Here is a 20,583-nt window from a genome sequence, read left to right as displayed (position 1 = left end):
TGCTGTTGGACTACAACTCCCATCTTCCCTACCCACAGTGGCCAATAGCCAGGGGTTATGGGAATTGTAGTCCAACATCTGCAGGAGGGCAGCAGTTGTGCAGCCCTAGTATACACTAGCTGGCAGTGTATACTATGGCTTCTCTCTCTGATACTTACCCCAGATTTGAACTCTGAGTAGGAGAACCATCCTAGTCCAGACTGCCATGAAGTTGACCATAGGAAGCTGCTTCAACCAAGGTGGACCACTGGTCCATCTAAATCCAGAAGGGGTCATTTCCAGCCCTACATGGAGATAGCAGGGGTTGAATTTGGGACCTTCTGCATGCAAAGAGATACACTAGCACTGAGCTACAGCCCCTTGCTATTATGTTTCTGTGCTTCTCTGTATCTTCAAGTTTCCATGTGGTTGCACCTTGGGAGGGGAACTGAGCTTGTGCTAATGAACATGAATAGTCCCCTTTGCTAAGCAGGGTCCACCTTGGTTTGCATTTGGATGGGTGACTACATGTGAGTGCTTAAAGGTAGTCCCCCTAGCGGGTGGAACTGTAGTTCAGCAGCAGAGCATCTGCTTTACATGCAGAAGGTCCCAGGTTCAATTCCTGGCAGGATCTCCAGTTAGGGCTTGGAGAACACCTGCCAGTCAGTGAGCTAGAAGGACCAAGGGTTTGACTCAGTATAAAGCAGCTTCTTTTGTTCTCTTCCAGAATTTCCTCAGTTACTTGTGAGCTGCGTAATTGTCAGCCCACCCCCAGAATCAGAATTCTGACATTTCTAAAGGAAGAAAACTTAAGTGCTTATAAAAATCCTCAGAGAATAAGCTTTTTTTAAAAAATCCAGACATAAAAAGCATCTATGCAAAATGAGATTTAAAACATCACTTCTAATTCTTCGGCATGTCCTTCTAAAAGCATTCATTTTCACCTCTGAGGGCTTGAATAAGTGAGATTGATTCTCAATTTATGGCTGGAACATCTCTCTACTCCTGAGTGCCTGATCTATGTTTGAAAAGAAGGAGAGGCGAGCGGGTTAAAAGAGACAGGTTGTTAAGCAGTTCTCACTGGCGTGTGAAAGAAAAACTCAATCAGGAGACCTTGGGAGGACCTGACACACTTCTCCATGCTTGCTCAGGGTTTGTGTTTCTTACAGAGGGAGGGAGAGAAATTAAAAAAACAAAACAGGAGCAGCCCTGAGGAAGACTACACTGGAAATTGGTATTGACGTGCATGCTAATAATACCATCACCATTTCCCTTGAAACCAAGCTGAGAATATTGTCAGTACATTTTATTATGGGCTGATGCAGCTGAAATAAGAAACTGGTGCCAGAAATATTTCTTCCAAAGATTTCAAGGGCCTGTCTAGACCTGAAGGGTTTATGTGCCTTGGCGACTTCCCATGCATTAACTGTGATTTGATGTGGACTTCACACACAAGTTACTGGCAACATCCACTGCAGGGACAGCTGGGAAGTGGTGTAGCTAAGCAGTGATGAGAACATTCCCCAGCCACTGTTGTGGGGCTTCCCCCCAGATTTTCTTTGCTTGGAAGGCAGGTGAGTGCTTAAGAGAATTTATCTCCCATTCACCATTTCTCACCTCTTGAATTTCTTCACGCACTGGAATAATTTGCATATCCATCGATGGCTCCTCTTGGAGGCATAGCTAACTGGAAAAACAGATCTCCAGAATACCTCAGGGAGCATACAGGAGAATCTCAGTATTCGCAGAGTTATTGCATTCAGCATTCAGTACTCAGTATTCGCAGGTTATTGCATTCTCTGCAATAACCGCGGATCAGGAAACTGAATACTGAGTAATTGTGTCTATGGGATCACGGGCGGGGGGGAGGGGGGAAGGTTCCCAGAAGTTTTTAAAAGTGGCAAAAAATGGGTTAAATTGCCCTAAAATAATGGGGGGGGGAGTGCCCCACCAAGTCCAGTCTGTCCCCAGCTGTCCAGCAATGCCCCCCAAATGTTGCGATTTGTGGGGAGGTTTGGTGGAAAATTGCATTTCCCCCTATTTTTAAAAAAATAGAAACAAGCCAGAAAATGTCTCTCTTATTTATTTATCAGATTTGTACACCACCCCAAACTTTAATCTCTGAGCAGTTAACAATAGCATAAAACAAGTTAAAAACATATACAAAAACTTAAAACAATTTAAAAATAAACCATTTTTAAATAAACAATTTAAAAATAATCTTACACAAAATGGCGGGCAGAAATGACCTCAGAGGTCATTTCTGCCCTCTCCCAATTCATAGACATGCAAAAATTAACCATTTTTGGCTGTGGTTTTTTGTGTATACCTAGTTCGGTTGCCAATTTCCAAACCACAGATACGCAAAACCACAGATGCCGGATTCACGATTAATGAGGTTCTCCTGTACTCATGAAAAAACAATGAATTATGTGAGTGTTTGGGTATTTTTTTAAAGGTTGCATGAGTGGCCGATTCTGTCACCTAGTTTATGAACAAAAATTACATCGCTTTCGAGATCAGAGAAATAATGTCTATCATCTGGACAATTTGGGGGACTCTCTTTCTCTGATCTGGAAAAAAAAAGTGGGTTTGTTCATAAATTTGGTGATATAATAACATAGCTATGATCAACTGCTTGTTATCCACTTGCCCCTTTATAGGAAGGAAACAGCAATACTAGAACTTCAGTTCTTTTTGCCACAATCAGTGGTGGCTGGCTGCTATGTTTTTTCCTTCATTTTCTTCTCCTGAATGAGGGTCATGTTGGGGGGAAAATAGTTGTTTCTGGAAAGCCAGCTGCAATGCTGAAGAAAAAGACCTTCATAAGAATTTCAGAGAATATTCAAAAATTCAAAAGAAAGTTATCAGAATGTTGATGATTGTTTGATTAAGTGCCATCAAGTCGGTGTTGACTCTTAGCGACCACATAGATAGATTCTCTCCAGGATGATCTGTCTTCCACTTGGCCTTGAAGGTCTCTCAGTGATGTGTGATGTGTCGATTCACTGCTGTCATAATTGAGTCTATCCACCTTGCTGTTGGTCGTCCTCTTCTTCTCTTTCCTTCCACTTTTCCCAGCATGATGGACTTCTCAAGGGAGCTGGGTCTTCGCATAATGTGTCCAAAGTCTGATAGTCTGAGCCTGGTCATTTGTGCCTCGAGTGAAAATTCTGGATTGAGTTGTTCTATGATCCATTGGTTTGTTTTCCTGGCTGCCCATGGTCTCCTCAAAAGTCTTCTCCAGCACCAAAGTTCAAAAGCGTCAATGCTTTTTCTATCTTGCTTCTTCAAAGTCCAGCTTTCACATCCATAGAATGTCATGGGGAAACCATTGTCTGAATGATTCTGATCTTTGTAGGTGTAGACATGTCACAGCATCTCAATATCCTTTCTAAGGCCTTCATTGCAACCCTACCAAGTGCTAGTCTGCGGCGTATTTCTTGACTGCTGGATCCTTTAATGTTGACGGTCAATCCTAAAAGGCAGAAGCTATCCAGCACTTCAGTGTCTTCAGTGTCAATTCTGAATCAGAATGTTACCTCCTCATAGTCTTTCCCTGAAATATTTTGGAAATACTGGGGGCATATTCCCCCAAGTATAGGTTTGATTTAGTAGAAATCAAACATTATTTCTACTGTTATTGTCCTTCTTGTTATAATCCTTTTGTTTTTTAATTCTATGAGGCCTTTTAAGCTTGACATAGTTTCGGACCTCAGCATATTTACTTACTTACTTACTTACTTATCTATCTATCTATCTATCTATTTATATACCGCCTGACTCCAAAGGCTCTAGGCAGTTCACAAAAATAAAAACAACCAACACAAAACAACACAAACTGTTAAAACAATTTAGAACATTCAAAGATTACTAAAAACCTGGCTTTAAAATGTGTTTTAAGGGCTCTTTTAAAGGCTGGTAAAGATGTTAAACCATGAGAGCTCATTCCTGAGCCGAGGAACGTCTACAGAGAAGGCCCGTTCCCAAGTCACTGCCAGATTTGCTGTTGGCATCTGGAGATGGACCACACTCGATGACCTTAATGTGCCGTGGGGATCATGCATAAGAAGGCACTCTCCCACGTAACCCGATCGTTATCATAATCCTGCCCTGCTAATAGCCCCTTCCAACTTCTGTCCTTAGTATAGATCCTTTACCATTGCCAAGTTAGATTCAAACTTTACTATACACCCAATAACAACTCAACTGAAAAACCTATTGCAAGCGCTTAATCTCTTAATTCCCTTAAAAAAACCCTCAATTATTTCAAAAATTTTGTTCAGTCACCTTTTGATTAAGCTGCTGAAGCATCTTTATTACTGGAAAGGTAAAATGTTACTTCCACCTCTATTTCACAAAATACAATTAATCTCTGTGTGGCAACATCAAACCACCATGGAAAGCTAAGCTGGTGCTCCATAAATCAACTTCACAAAGACTTTCCTTCATAAAGACTTTCCTTCGTAAGCAGGGGCAATGCGTTTTTCTTTTTGCAAGCAGGGGGTATGTTCCTACTTGAGAATAACAGATGCAGCATCGAGGAGGTGTCTCATTTGCTGAAATTTGCCAAAAATTCTGCAGAGAAATCAAAGCGGATGATTTGCTTTGAGAAACCCCCAATCAGTCAATCAATTCCATCCCATGATGACATCAATCGACTGCTTGTTTTCCAAACTGGTGTTCGATGCCATGCAATTATGTTCCATCAGTTCTAAGAGGGAGAGTGATCAATAAGGGATTGGTGAAGTTGGGTTGAGAAGTGGGAATGAGTGACAGGTTCTTGCATTCTGATGCATTTCCCCGCATTATTTATTTCCTCAGTCTATCTTGACATCCTATGCTAAACAGTGCACTCAGTGGTTTACAATAAACCTAGTACGCACACGAACACATGGACATAAACAGATCTGCAGATTATCACAACAAAACAATACAAAGTACAGCAGAGGAAAAGACATATAAATAGTTATTCATTCAGTTATTCTTATAGGGAATGAGGCTATAGCTCATTGGTATGGCATCTGTTTGCATGCAGAAGGTCCCAGGTTCAATCCCTGGCAGCATCTCCAGGTAGGCCTGAGAAAGATGCCTGCCTGAAACCTTTCACTCTTATTATCTCAATTTTCTCCCCACATAAAGCAACATCTCCTACACCATTCTTGTACTAAGCAAAGGTTTCCTAGAATTTAGGAAGCTTGATGTTAAAATCCCTTTTTCTTTTAATACAGATTTATAAACAAGCTGCCATTTTGCACCTGGCTCTACCTCCCCAAGTCGCCATTTTGAGCTGGTAGATTGCAAGGCTCAGGCTTTTTTTTTTTTTTAGAGGCAAAAATGTAATCAAAGAGAAATTCAACAGCCTCCCTCCATAGCACTGAAAACCATATCATGGGGAATGCCACCAGGAAAGGGATATTTGCTGTTTGCCTGGCTAGTGGGCTTCCTAGAGGCAGGGCTAGGTAGTATGATCCAGCTGGGGTCTTTGTCAAATATCCCAAGGAGGCTCCGCAGATCCTGGTTTGCAGGTTCACTAACAAGAGATGCATAATCATTTCTTTCAAGGTGGAGGGAGTTTTTTTCTGACCACGCCCAGGGTGGACTGCCGTTCTTTACTGCAAGAGGAGTACTGAGCTCCCCCTCCCTTTTCCTTTTGCCCACAGTCCACTTAAGAGGGCATCAGCGCCCATCCATGTGGGGGTGTCAAAGTCTTAACCCAGTTATGCCGCCTCCTTCCATTTGTCGAGGAAAAGCTTAAGGTTGTCATCCCAGATCCATAGATTTCAACATGACACCGTGACTAAACTGCCAGAGAAACACTGGAGAAGGTGCAGGTTGCAAAGAATCTATTTCGTCTATCGCACACCTCTATGATAGAGATGGTGATCCTCCTCTCATGATGGAGGGGAGAGCTGGTCTTGTGGCAGCAAGCATGACTTGTCCCCTTAGCTAAGCAGGGTCTGCCCTGGTTGCATATGAGTGGGAGACTAGAAGTGTGAGCACTGTAAGTGTGAGCACTCCATCCCTCAGGGGATGGAGCTGCTCTGGGAAGAGCAGAAGGTTTCAAGTTCCCTACTTGGCAGTATCTCCAAGATAGGGCTGAGAGAGATTCCTGCCTGCAACCTTGGAGAAGCTGCTGCCAGTCTGTGAAGACAATAGTGAGCTAGATAGACCTATGGTCTGACTCAGTATAGGGCAGCTTCCTATGTTCCTATGTTCCTATGATAGGTTACGGGATAGTGCGGTCTCCCCGGTGGGGTTCAACTTCAGGAGAGGAGTGGGAGATGTCTCTTTATAAAAGCTGTCTTTCTTTTCTCTCTCTGGAAATAATACCCTCCCCGACTGTTCCCAGCCTTGACAGAGGTGCATCAGCTCCCATCTGTCAGCCCTAGGATGATCTATACAAAATCAATAATCCGGCTCCCTTTACATTAAAGCTGCCCCCCCCCCAACTCGCTGCTGCCACTACCCCCGTCACCCTATTGTGCTGGGAGGAACAGCAGACACTTATCAAGAGCCACTTTGGCTAATTGGACTCCTGGCCTAAAAGCATCTGGGGGCCAAGCCACATGCAGACCTAATGGAAGGGCAGAGGTTAATGCATGATTAGACGAGGAGCCATCCATCTCGGAGAGAGGGGGTGAATTTGGCTCCCCTCAATGGGGAAGAAATTGCCTCCAGGAGTGAGAGGCACTAAATTAAGGCAGGAGCACTTCCAAGGTTCTTGCTTTATGTCTCGCAGCATATGCTGCCTTTGTCCTTTCTGCAGTGTCCTTGCTGGGGCTCCTGGCAGATTTACCGCTGCTGACTCAGCCGCACGGCCGCTGCCGCCTTGCACGGTTCTGCTCTATATCCTAGTCAGAGCCTGCCAAGCAGCCCAGAACCAAAGAGATCTCCAAAGTGAAGCGACTTGGAGGGGGATTCTGCAGTGGCCCCTGGGAGGGGAGAAGGCCAACAAAGCAGAGCATGATTAGCTCCCCGTTTCCATGGAGGGGGGGATATCGGATGGGTTTTTTGATTAATGGCAGCTGAACCACATCCAGCTTGATCTCCCTGCGGAGTGATGCAAATGAAAGAAAACTCAGTCACTGAGAGATTAATGCAGGAGGGGGAGAGAGGGGGGGGGGAGAAAGGGAGGGAGGGAGGGAGAGAGAGAGAGAGAGAGAGAGAGGAGCCGCCTTCAGACATAACATAGAACTGTGAGAGGGGGGTGCGGACCTGTGGTCCGCGCCCCCCTCTCCACTCTCCTGCCCACATTCTGACATTGTGGAGATTGCCCCCTCTGCAGAGTGGTGGACCAAGACAGCACAGAGGTGCACTCACTGCATAGAATCCTGGTCACCACATTTATAGAAGGACATTGTAGAACTGGAAAAGGTGCAGAAGAGGGCAACCAAGATGATCAGGGGCCTGGAGCACCTTCCTTTTGAGGCAAGGCTACAGTATCTGGGGCTATTTAGTTTAGGAAAAAAGACAACTGCGGGGAGACATGATAAAGGTCTATAAAATAGTGCATGGTGCGGAGAAAGTGGATGGTGATCAATTCTTCTCCCTCTCGCATCACACTAGAACCTGGGGTCATCCCATGAAATTGATTGCCAGGGAATCTAGAACCAACAAGCAGAGGTACTTTTTCACACAACTCATAACCAACTTGTAGAATTCTCTGCCACAAGATGTGGTGACAGCCAACAACCTGGATGACTTTAAGAGGGGTTTGGATAACTTCATGGAGGAGAGGTCTATCAATGGCTACTAGATGGAGGGCTGTGGGCCACCTCCAGCCTCAGAGGCAGGATGGCTCTGAGTACCAGTTGCAGGGGAGTCACAGCAGGAGAGAGGGCATGCCCTCGACTCCTGCCTGTGCACTGCCTAGAGGCATCTGGTGGGCCTCTGTGGGATACAGGATGCTGGACTAGATGGGCTGCCTTGGGCCTGATCCAGCAGGGCTGTTCTTAGGTGGAGGAGCTGGCTGTGTGGGCCTCCCAGCACCCCCTGTGGTGTGGGTTCGCCTCCGCCACTCACCTGGCTTACATGGAGCCGATCCCCCGCCCGTGGCCAGGTGAGTGGTGGAGGCGATCCCCTGCCGCAGGGGTGATGGGCAGCACACTGCTTCTCCGAGCAGCGTTCAGGTGCGGCGAGAGCGAAGGTAAGCTCCAATTCTTTTACTCTTAAAGGTGCCTCTTGCTGCCCCTCCACTGGCACCCTCACCAGCTGCTACTGCTCTTGCACCTTCTTGGAAGATATACATCGAGTGCTGGGAAGTGTAGCCCCTCCCAGGGCTCCATCTCTCTTAAAGGGCCAATGCAGTACCGCAAAAAAGCGCTTATTTGGTGCTGAGGTCAGCCCAGTGGGAAATGGCTCTCCTGCTCAAGATTTTTTGCCCCGCTTGGAAAATCCCGAAGATCCCTGCCCTAGGAAGAGTTCTGAGAGACTGCAGACTCGCTCTACCACCTAAGAGAAGGAAGGAACTTCTTTGTAGAGCCCCCAAGCCCACCCCAGCTGTATGCAAAATGTATTCCTGACCCACCCGACCCTTTTAGCTCTACAGCTAAACGTTTTAAGATCTAATTATCCTCAGAGGTCCTGGAAAGCTTGATTGCCCCTGGAATATTTCTTGGAAGATATTTTCTTTTCTCCCAGTCTGAATGCCCAGATCTATATTGTGCACTGTATTGATCCGGCTGCAGGCAGAGAGCAACCAGCCAGCTGGACAGATCTTCCCAGCACCTCAGGCCCACCATAGTTGTATTAGGCTGTTGACAAGGTGCCTCCATGGCCCAGCAGGACCTTTGCTGACACACCATGTCATCAATAAAATTGTATTATCAGCACAGCCAGGATGCGGCTTATCCTGCTGGACAAATTGGACATGTTTGGTGAGGACGTTTATTCACAGAGGACAAAGAAGAGCAACACTGTTAGGATGGAATTTTGGGGAAGTAGAATTTGAAGTGAATTTCAGGGTTTGTGCACAGGAGATACATAAAATAATTTTCGGGCAAAGCTAAACAAGCTTACAAGTGGGTCAAGGAATGGATGAACCAAAAACACCACACCAGAGAGGGGCAGGGAGGAGGACGGCTTACGAACATGGGCCTTCATAGAATCCCCTTCAGCATCATGGTGTGCTGTGCGCTCACCACCCGACAAACCTAGCTACAGTCAGGGTCCTTCTGGTCTGACTGGAAACTTCTATTGAGTTATGCAGGGGTATTGCTGGGTATGTAAAGGATTTGGGGTCCAGTCCTCCAACCCCCCCATTCCATTTTGATAATTAATGCTTTTCATGCTCTCTAGTGGTCTCGTCAAGTTTTGAAGCCATTAATCACCAGCCCATCGACCAATGTCAAGCAGCATGGAGCTTCGGGCACTAAAGAATCGATCCAGGCAGCTCAATTCTGTCAAAGTCCCTGGGGCTACAGAAGCGGTAGAGGTGGTGTGGCTCTCCACATTACCTTCTGATACCCAAGGTAGCTTATAACACATTGTTTAAGTAATCCCTCTTAGGGATCAAATCGCTCCGATACATCAGGCTGCCACACCTGGCCATGCCCATGCTGCAAGTATGGAAACCCCCAATAGCTCAGCTGATGCAACACTCTCATGTTGGCAGGAGGTGAGGAGCTGGATTCACTCCTGAGCACCTCCGTTGCTTGCACATCGTTCCTCACCGGACCCCTGGGGCCAAACTCACAGGAGGGAAGACTCTTATGAGGTGGGAGCTCCACCAAGTTGAAGAACGCCAAGTGGAAGACCAGACAGCCATTGGGGAAATGAGCAGGGCTGCTGTCAGAGATGCACAGCCAGCTCAGGCTCTCAGATCGCTTGGATGGTTAATGGTGACGCTCATAACAGTGGTAGAAGAATGAGTGCTCTACCCTGGATTATATAGAACGATCTATATATATAATTCTCTAAGATGTACCTGTCACTAATCCCATGCGTGGCTGCTCTCAGGAGAGTTCGCAAGCGAGCTGCCGGGAGGGGGAGAGGAAAGCGGCAGTGGCCAGAGAAAACAGTGGTGGCAGCAGGGAAAAGAAAATGGTGGCAGAGGCGGGGGCAGGTAGAAAGTAGTGGCAGCAGGGGGGAAAGAAAACTGCAGCGGGAGAGAAAGTGGTGGGGGGTGAGAATGGGTGAGAGCCAAAAGGGAGGGTGGAAGGAGGGGAGAGAACTAGAGGCACGGATGCTCTGCACCCAGGCCGGCTGGTAATATTATGATTGTACAGAATGTTTACAAAGACCTTTGGATGTTCCAATCATTGCCACTGAAGAAGGCAGACTGATAGCCAAGACGTGAATGGCTTGTGATGTGTCATCAGAAGATGTCTTCTTGGATAGGTTTGCTATTATTCGCAACTTCCTGGGACACATCCATTGATTCTCCACAGGTACATGTTTTTGGATCAGATTTGATCAATTCAGACTTCACACGAAGCTTCTATCAGCACTCTTCTATCAGAACTCATCATAGCTTATTGGTTAGACATTTATTTATTTATTTATTCATTCATTCATTCATTCTTTCTTTCTTTCATTTATTTATTTAACATATTTCTCACGTCTCTGGGAGGTTTACAACAAGACATATGTTGTATTATATGAGCTGAATGTGTACTGTTTGTGGAGGATTTTATCATTTTCATGATATGGATTATCTGTGAAGGCTTTACTAATGTATGTTTATAAGAGTGATTGTTTTCTAATACATGCTGGATTAAATAAAATATTGTATTTGAGGATTAAGACTCTAGTGGGGATTCTTTAGAAATCATTGTCTGCAAGTTGACACAATGACAGTATAGGGACATTTTGGCACCTTTTTTGAACCATTCAGGTGCCCTGATTGGTCAACAAGTCACCAAAATAGGTCAAATCGATTCAAATTCAAATCAAATTGATTTGAATTTGAATCAAATCTGCTTGTTTTGGGCCAATTCAATTCAAATTTGAATCAAATCGGCCAGTTTTGATTGAATTTGAATCAAAACTGAAAATCTGATCTGTGCACATCCCTAATGCAAAGCAGAGGCTCTACCACTGACCTATAGCCCATCAAGAAAGATAGTTGGAGGGTGTGGTGTTAGAGCTAATTCACGGCTCTCTGGAGCTCCTACCACTGAGACTGCCATTCTGAGGGTCCTGCGGTGAACCTGGGAACATTTTTTTTTAAACTTTAATTCTTCACTAGCCAACATCCCCTGCTAACTGGGCAAAGAGGCACCTTTTACCGTGATGATTCTCTTTTATTTAGCAGGGGGAGAGTAACTGGCCCTATCCATTCCTAGCACAGCATCCCTCCAGTGACTGTTGCTGGTGTCTAACTTGTGTTTCTTTTTAGAATGTGAGCACTTTGGGGACAGGGAGCCATCTTATTTATTTATTGTTTCTCTGTGTAAACTGCCCTGAGCCATTTTTGGAAGGGCGGTATAGAAATCAAATTAATTAAATAATAATAATAATAATAATAATAATAATAATAATAATAATAATAATAATATAGGTCCTTGGGAAGGACTCGATGTCTGGATAAAACAAACCAGTCAATAACACCTGTCTGACTGTGTAAATAAATAATAATAAAACAAATAAATGATATACAATATACATTTTCCTTTGGTGTTTCTTTTATCCTCAGAACTCTGGGATGTCATGGTTCGCACTGATCTGATCACCACTAGAGGCCCGGAAATCAAATAATTTCTTTCCCTCTGGACATCTCCTGCCTGCCCTCATGCAAGGAAAGGTTGATCCACAAACTTAGGTTGAATCCTAAATATAAAAGTTGAGAATTCTCCACTGTGTTCGCTCAACATGGATCACTGAAAGAAAAAGGAAAGCACCTTTATATTTAGAGGAGGAAAGGAAAAGGAGGGTGACCTTTTTGTCTATTTTTAGGTAAGAGATGGTGCCAAGCAAGATGTAGGTTACTATAACATATGAATCACCCTGTTCTTTGGGAAAGGAACAGGGAGGGGAGGAAGTGGCTATACACAGAGCCTTGCCAGCAATCTTCCAGACTGTAGTAAGGAGATGAATGTGCTCAGGATATTCCCAATGGAGAAGAGTGAATGGAGCAGCCTTAAAACCCAAGGAGAGACGGAAAAGAAGCACAAAGGCTGCATTAGGATGGGTTCGAGGAGGGAAATCCAAGGACTATACGGCTTTGATCTCTGCTGCAAAGTCAATGAAAATGATTCCATGGCTTTCCGTTATTTTGATCCAGCATAGCATTGTGTTAAAGAGTGTGAATTATATGTGTGAAATTAATTTGCCCCATTTAAAACGCACATCACAATTCTCCCCTGAGGATGGGGAATATTCTTTAAATATTCTTGGTTTTATTGTTTCGTGAACAGTTGGCAAACGTTGGTATTCGGTCCCAGCATGAGACACCCAACGTTAGATTAACCTTGCTGGATCAGCCCTCATAGGAACACAGGAAGCTGCCTTCTACTGAAACAGACCATTGGCCCATCTAGCTCAGTATTGTCTGTGCGGACTGACAGCAGTCCTACAAGGTTTCAGGCAAGAATCTCTCCCAGCCCAAGCTGGAGATGCTGCCAAGGAATGGGCCTGGGATGTAGATGCTCTACCACTGGGCTGTGACCCCATCCTCAAAGGGGATGATCTTACAGCAGACAGTGCTCATGTGTAGTCACCCATCCTAATGCAAACCAGGGCAGATCCTGCTTAGTAAGGGGGAGCCATTCATGCTTGCTACCACAAGACCAGTTCTCCTCCCTGTACCTATCCAGCATCATGTTAGCCTCAGTGGCCAAGAAGATGCTTTGAGGAAACCATGAAAGCAAAAACATTTTCCTTGTTATTATCCCACCTAATCACTGTTATTCAGCAGCATGGTGCCTCTGAAGAGGAACATAGGAAGCTGCCGAATACTGAGTCAGACCCTTGATCTACCTAGCTCAGTATTGTCTTCACAGACTGGCAGCGGCTTCTCCAAGGTTGCAGGCAGGAGTCTCTCTCAGCCCTATCTTGGAGATGCTGCCAGGGAGGGAACTTGGAACCTTCTGCTCTTCCCAGAGCTGCTCCATCCCCTGAGGGGAATATCTTACAGTGCTCATGCATGTAGTCTCCCATTCAAGTGCAACCTGGGTGGACCCTGCTAGTTAGGGGGACAAGTCATGCTTGCTACGACAAGAAAAGCTCTCCTCCCATACACTGACAGGCAGTCTCTCTCTCTAGGCTTTTGTGCAGGGCTCATTCCTGGCCCTTACTATAATACTTCAGACACATTATGCAAAACCCCATCTCCCATGAGGTCCATAATACTGGGGAAAGTGGAAGGAAAGAGAAGAAGACGATCAGCAGCACGGTGGATGGACTTGATTATGACAGCAATGAATGCACCACTGGGAGACCTTAAAGGCCAAGCTGAAGACAGATAATCTATCTTTCCTGGCCCTACCTGGACATGCCAGGGAGTGAATCTGGGATGTTCCATGGAGCACAAAAAATAAAAAATAAATAAAAATGTGCCTTTCCCCTTTCCCTTTTCCCTTTCCCTTTGTTTAACAACCAGTCTGATAAAGAGTTCTGAAGAGCTCAAAAACCTGCTTAGACTTCTGTACCACTTTGGTTGGTCCTATAAAAGGTATTACTAAAATTGTGGCTTGGGGATTTTTCCTACTGGACCAACATGGCTATGTCATTTACCAGGATGGAGATTCCAGGTGATCATATTGGCTAAGAGCCATCTAGAGCAAATCTCCTTTTAAGGTCATTTAATTCAATGAACATTATCATATCTTCTGCCAGTGCATTGCATGAAAGAAACAGTTTCATAGTGCTGTCCACCCTGGCTCCATCTTTCTTTTCTGGTTAGTCACCACCTTTCCAGTCCTATCACTGTCTATTTTACAGCAGCAATCAGTATTAGATAATCTCTGGCAGCTAATTTGCAAAACAATTTATTTATTTAACGTATTGTAAAACATCTCCTTGAATAGATGAGAAACACAAAAAATATTTTGAAGGCAATTTTGGATTCTGATTCTCAAATATAGAATATGTAGGTTAAATAGGTGTGAGCTAGGACGCCTCATGTTCAAATCTCACTTCAGCTATGATCTGGCTAGCCTTAAAGAAGAAATTCACTCTCAGCTTCAGCACCCTGCCTCCCGTAAAAGATGATAAAAACGGTCCTAGGTTACAGAAAGGCCATGAAAATTAATGTTACTGAGTGAAGCATTTGAAATAGACTATATAGCCGGTAAGTAGGGCAGACCCAAAATGAGAGGGAGAGCTGGTCTTGTGGTAGCAAGCATGACTTGTCCCCTTAGCTAAGCAGGGTCTGCCCTGGTTGCATATGAATGGGAGACTAGAAGTGTGAGCAGCCCTGTAAGATATTCCCCTCAGGTATGGAGCTGCTCTGAGAAGAGCATCTAGGTCCCAAGTTCCCTCCCTGGCAGCATCTCCAAGATAGGGCTAAGAGAGATTCCCTCCTGCAACCCTGGAGAAGCCGCTGCCAGTCTGTGAAGACAATACTGAGCTAGATGGAGCAATGGTCTGACTCACTGCCTATGTTCCTATGTTCCTATAAAGACAGGAATAATAATAATAATAATAATAATAATAGATTCTAATGGGAAGAGAGCTACACTTGTGGTAGCAAGCATGACTTGTTCCCTTTACTAAGCAGGGTCCTCCCTGCTTTCCAGTTGAATGGGAGACTACATGTATGAGCACTGCATGGGGCTGTTCTGGGAAGAGCATCTGTCTGTTTGCATGCAGATAGTTCCAAGTTCCCTCCCTTGCAGTACCTCCAAAAGAGGGCTGAGAGAGATTCCAGCCTGCAGCCTTGGAGATGCCACTGCCAGTCTGGGTAGACAATGCTGGGCTAGATGAATTAATGGTCTGACTCAGTATATGGCAGCTTCCTATGTTCCTATGTTACAAAACTGCAGGTCAGGAAAAGCAGCAGTTAAGATCTGCTGATGAAAAAGGTAAAATAAGAGGGATTTTGTAAAACATTTTTCCAACACCCCACCCCACCCATGTTTTGGGTACAAAATCAGTGTGGGCTAATGCTCCATTATTATGCTTACTTGGGGTTATTTTGCAGACATATTTCCGAAAGTTGAATTGACAAGAAAAATTGCTCATATGATGCAAACGCTGTTAGAAAGGCATCCCTCTGCTTACTGTATGCAAGAACATCGCTTTTCGCTTAGGTATTGCTCCTTAACTGTTGTTACTGGGGCATCCAGTATTCAATTTAATTGTCTTCTCTAATTGCGTTATTGTTTTTTAAACAGATTTTGTGGCCTGAGTGTAACAAGGCTAGCTCTTGCTTTATTAATGAGGTTTGGGGTTAAACCGAAGGAGCCGTTTCAGCAATATTCACAAAATGCTGTGAAGTCCTTTTGAGCTTTGAAGACAGCCCCACAGAATGAGCTTCCTGAACAAAAGTGCTGGTATGCACTATGCAGCAGGATAAAAAGAAAACAGAATGAGAAACCACAAGCTTTTCATAAGCCACAATCTTTTACCATTATGCATCAAGCTCTGGATGTGGTATATGTGGCCTTCCATTTCTCAAGAAGTATCCTTTGAGCTCCAAGAAACCGGGTCCCCTTAGAACAGGGTCAGTGTAGTGTAGTGGTTAGAGTGCTGGCCAAGGACCGGGGAGACCTGAGTTCAAATCCCCAGCCATAGAACTCACTGAGGACATTTACACAATCAAAAACTGTGTTCTACCCAGGTTTGGGTGCTGTGTGTGCTCCCAATTTTTGGTTGTGTGGAAGCAAGCTTGGAGGAAGCTGTAAGTGCTATTAGAAGACCCACAGTATAGCATCTCCCACTTTACAAGTTGCTCTCAAACCAGTTTCAATCTTAGCACCAAAGAGAAGGAAAAAGTACAGTTTTCAATATGTGAATCCAAAGCACTTCCCTTCTTCTGGGGAGTTCTTCCCTTTATTGACGTCCATGGACATACCGTCAAGTATTGAAACACACTCTAATAATTAATTGCACAGTCACTGCACAGAGTTTGGCAGACACAGAGTGGTGTAAGTTCTCAATATTCACTTCTCTTCTGATGACTACATTAACATTTCATCTTCAGATCCCATCTTGAGAAATAATCATGAGGAGGCAGTAATCACAGCCCAGTCCACTCTCTAGGAAGAAATATGCAGGCTGTAAATCAGTCAGAGAAGGTCAAAACTTGATATGTTGATTATGCTGATTCACCCTGCCTGCTTTTCCAGGGGTACCCTGTCAATTCACTGTCCGCTTTGTGAACAACACGCCGTGCATATTAACAGCAGCAAACAGGTCCGTGTGACCTTCCTGTTCGGAGATTTTGAAGAGTCAGCAGATTGTATTCAAGGAGCACCTCGACTTGTGCCACATCGGCTGATGTAAAGATGAAACGTGATCTTGCGGCCTGAGGCACTGCAACACAGAACCACACTTTCCAAAGGGGGGAATATCAGCAGCTCTTTCTAAATTTAAATATCACCCCTCGTGAATGATAAAGACAGCGTGATTAGCTCGTCAAAGGGCAAAGGCGGAGATGATGCTTTGTGTGCACTTTGCACAACAGATTTTCCAAATACATGGCACACCAAGAATATTAAATGTGATTGTGCTAATGATAGAAACCTTAATGGCACTCTGGGAAATTGCCTGGTATTCGGAGAGAACATGGAGATCGTGGTAATCTCAGAAAATTGGTGGTTGAGGCAGGGATAAGCAATTGCTTACGGTTGTCCCTGGATATGAAGCCTGCTGAAAGGATACTTTGGATTCTAGAGATTTGTAGCAAAAAGAATGCCCTCTAAATGAGAGAGAGAGAGAGCGAGCGAGCGAGAGATATTCAAGTCCTCATTGTTACAGAAATAATTCTGAATGCATGCAAGAATTATTTACATGCATTAATACATGTAGGGTTGCCAGTAGTCAAAAGCAAGAGGTTTTTCACACTGTACTTTTACCCAGAATCTCCCCGGGAAGGGAGTATGTGCATTTATTCACACATTGGCCAGATTTCTGCCAAAGTCAGTGCAAGATCTTTGCGGGCGTTGCACACACAATTTGGGGTTTCCCTTCCTAATTCAAGCTTATCCTGATTTCTGCTCGGGTTAAAAAAACTCCTGTAGTTTAGTGAATTTTTTCCCTGGAAATGGGATCCTCTAATGAGATCACATTACACACACACACACACACACACACACACACACAATCAGAGGGATCCCGGCTCTAAAGTCCCTCCTGAACACGCTGCTCGGAGTAGAGAGCTGGTGCAGAGAGTTAGCAGTTGTTGAACTGTCCGGGTTGATGCTTCTTTGCTTGCTTCACTTCAACTAAAAAGAGGGAGCATAATGCCACAATTCTTATTCAGAGTTGCTTCGCTCATTGGATACTCCGAGAGCTGAATGCCACATGTCAAAAATCCCCAGGGGCTCAAATGTAATTGGGTGGACATGTCCTAAGAAAATGAGCTGCCAGGAGACACCCCCGCCCCCCAAAGAGGAGGTGCGAAGACCTGTTGCCCTGCTAAGCGCCACACTCCTCACCATTTGGATGTGGGAGCTGGCATTAGCCCCTAGGTGGTGTCCCTTGCTTTGCTGCATGCACAGCTGCTGCCATTTCCTGTCTGGTGCTCACGGTGGATAGATGGATGGGTTTATCTCTTGCTTGCGTGGGAGGGGCTAGTCCATCTACCTGCCCTCTGTTGTGAGCACCGGCAAGGAAATCATGGCAGCAGCAGCAGGAAGAACTGGTCTCGTGGTAGCAAGTGTGAATTGTCCCCTTTGCTAAGCAGGGTCTCCCCTGGTTTGCATTTGGATGGGAGACTACATGTGTGAGCATTGTAAAATATTCCCCTTAGGGGGTGGGGCCACTCTGGGAAGAGCACCTGCACGCAGAAATCTCCGAGTTCCCTCCCTGGCAGCATCTCCAAGAGAGGGCTGAGAGAGATTCCTGCCTGCAACCTTGGAGAAGCCGCTGCCAGTATGTGAAGACAATACTGAGCTAGATCAATCAATGGTCTGACTCAGTATATGGCAGCTTCCTATGTCCTTATGTTCCTGGGAGAGGCAGAGATGGAGACAGGTGGACATCTGAAGGAGGTGGAGGCAAGGCATGGGGCAGCATGCAGGGGCTAGTGCTTCTCTCCCTTAAAATGGTGGGGATCGAGAAGCTTGGGAGGGCAGCAAGGAGTCTTCCTCCCCAGAAAATGAGTCACTACAGGGCTCATTACTACTAAGAATATGTATATCTCACTCTTCAACCAAAGATCTCAAAGTGGTTTACACAGAAAAATAAATACATAAATAAGATGGACCCCTGTCCCCAAAGGGCTCACAATCTCACATAAATATCCTGAAGCTATTGGGCCAGCAGAAATGGCCATATTAATATTACAGATGGGTTCTAACCGAATAACTCTAAGGAAATGCAACAATGCCGCAACGGATTTGATTCCTGGAAGAGAAACTGCAACCACTAATCTTTGCCCATGATTGAATCTAGCTGCAAAATAAATACAAATATGATGAATACGATGGATAGTTATATACCGCTTTTCAACAAAAGCCCCTAAAGCTGTTTACAGAGATATAAATGGATAAATAAAATGACCCCCTGTCCCCAAAGGACTCACAGTCTAAAAAAATAAACAGAAGATAGACACCAGCAACAGTCACTGAAGGGAGGCTGTGCTGGGGATGGATAGGGCCAGTTGCTCTCCCCCTGCTAAATCAAGAGAACCACCACTTTTAAAAGGTGCCTCTTTGCTCAGTTAGCAGGGAATTAATAAAGGCAAGAAGTTTGTATCACTTTAACTTCAGGCGAAAGTGTTTTTGTGTACCTATCACAACACCTTCATCTCAGGACGGCATGAACAAAACTCAAATACTATTCAAAGTGTCACAAAGCTGCACTTAGTCCATGAGTCCGGCCCACAAATTTTGGCCATCAGTAGTACCATCTCAGGGAACAAATGCTCATAGCAATTTCTGGCAAAGGCTATGCCTCAAGAGATGGAAAATAGTTGATAGCATTGTTATACTTACAGCTTTCTCTGTGTTATCACCCCTTTTTTTATCCCTACCTCTGAACCACTAGGGTAAAATTGCAGTCCATTATGCACAGAGGAAAGGGTTTGGGGTCAGGGTTGATTGTAACAATGAACACATTTTGCACTCTCTCCATGGAGTAATCTTTGGAGACCATCCCTGCCCATTTTCATTTCCATTCCTCTGACAAAATCAGTAAATTTTTATAGTCATTTTTGTGTCTTTAAAACTTTTAAAGGCTTTTAAAACACCCTTGCAAATTTGTCCATTGCAGGCCTGATGGTCAGAACAATTTGAAACTTTGGTTTGTAGTATGTTTTGCAGCCCCAACCTGAGGTTTGGTTGTGGTGGCGTTACGTCTGAATGAGGCTGGCACCGTAACTGCTGTTTCATTCACTTTCTGGAGCCACAATCAAAGAGATGGCAGTGCAGACCTGCCCAGGATAGTATCCACTCCATGCCAGCAGGGCTTCTCACTGGCTGCCTCTCTGAGCACTTGCCCCGCTCCCTGTCTCCAATCCAACAGAGAAGTTGCTCGGCAACACATCCCATCCTGAGCTTCAAAGATTGTCAAAGGGCAAAGTCAGTGGAGTGGAGTGACTATATTTCCCTCCTCCCCCCAACTCTGAGGCAATGCCTGTGCCTATAATTTAGTGCGAGAGGGTGGGAAGGTTAATTACAGAATTCCTCCTCCTTAAACATGGACCATTGGACATTGTAGCTGGGGATTGTGGGAGCTGTAGTCCAAAAACAGTTTGAATGCAAAGTTGAGCAGGGCTGATCTACACCATGTTCCTGGTAGACTTATGCCTGTTAGTCTACCATGTGCTCTATGGGAGGAGGGCTGTTCTTGTGGTAGCAAGCATGAATTCCCCACTCTGTTCAGCAGGGTCCACCCTGGTTTGCATCTGAATGGGTGGCTACATGTGAATACTGCAAGAGATTCCCCATAGGGGATGTGGCCATTCTGGGAAGAGTAAGAAGATCTCAGATTCCTTGCCTGGCATTTCTATTCTGAAAAGGCACAATCGTGCTTGGCACATCCCCTTTAAGATTGTGGCCAAAAGTAGCCATTCAAGTGACGTGCTGACCCTTTGCCCGCAGTCTGGTGACACTAGCGCTGTGGAGATTGCTGGGATGTGGTCTCGGCAGACCATATAGAAGGAGGGGCTCCCCTGCCCTGAAACCAGAGGTGGCCAGGCCTCATTGGACAAATGTCTGTGATGTGATTCATAGTTACAAAAATTAACTGCGGGTCCAGTGACCTCCAGTTTCTTGTTACATGTGACTGTGACCTAAGTTTGACTGTCAACCAGAGGTAGCTGAGTTCAAATGACAGACCCACCAGAGGTTTGCGGTTTCCAGTGGGTTGTGTGAACCCGCCCTATGGTTTGTCCTGTTCTTTTCAACAGAAGTCCCTTGCAGAGAGCAACTGGAGAAAGTAAGCTTGCCAGAGGGAGTGAAATTAACAGCACTGAAGTGAAATTAACGAGCTCTCTTGCCAGGTGACAATCTAACAGCCGGTCTGCTGCATTTCAGCATTAAATAACAGCGTCAT

General features: G+C 45.1%; 1 non-coding gene across 1 annotated transcript; it reads left to right on the top strand.

Annotated features, from left to right (window-relative positions):
• Positions 1-541: 541 nt before the first annotated feature.
• On the top strand, positions 542-616 carry TRNAV-UAC (transfer RNA valine (anticodon UAC)). Its single transcript has one exon. It is a non-coding gene; the product is annotated as a tRNA-Val (tRNA).
• The last annotated feature ends 19,967 nt before the right edge of the window (positions 617-20,583 follow it).

This window comes from Hemicordylus capensis, chromosome 8, assembly GCF_027244095.1.
Source record: "Hemicordylus capensis ecotype Gifberg chromosome 8, rHemCap1.1.pri, whole genome shotgun sequence".
In the NCBI taxonomy this organism is placed as follows: Eukaryota; Metazoa; Chordata; class Lepidosauria; order Squamata; family Cordylidae; genus Hemicordylus; species Hemicordylus capensis.
The sequence above is the reverse complement of the archived record's forward strand: the minus strand, read 5'-3'. Positions and strand labels throughout refer to the sequence as shown.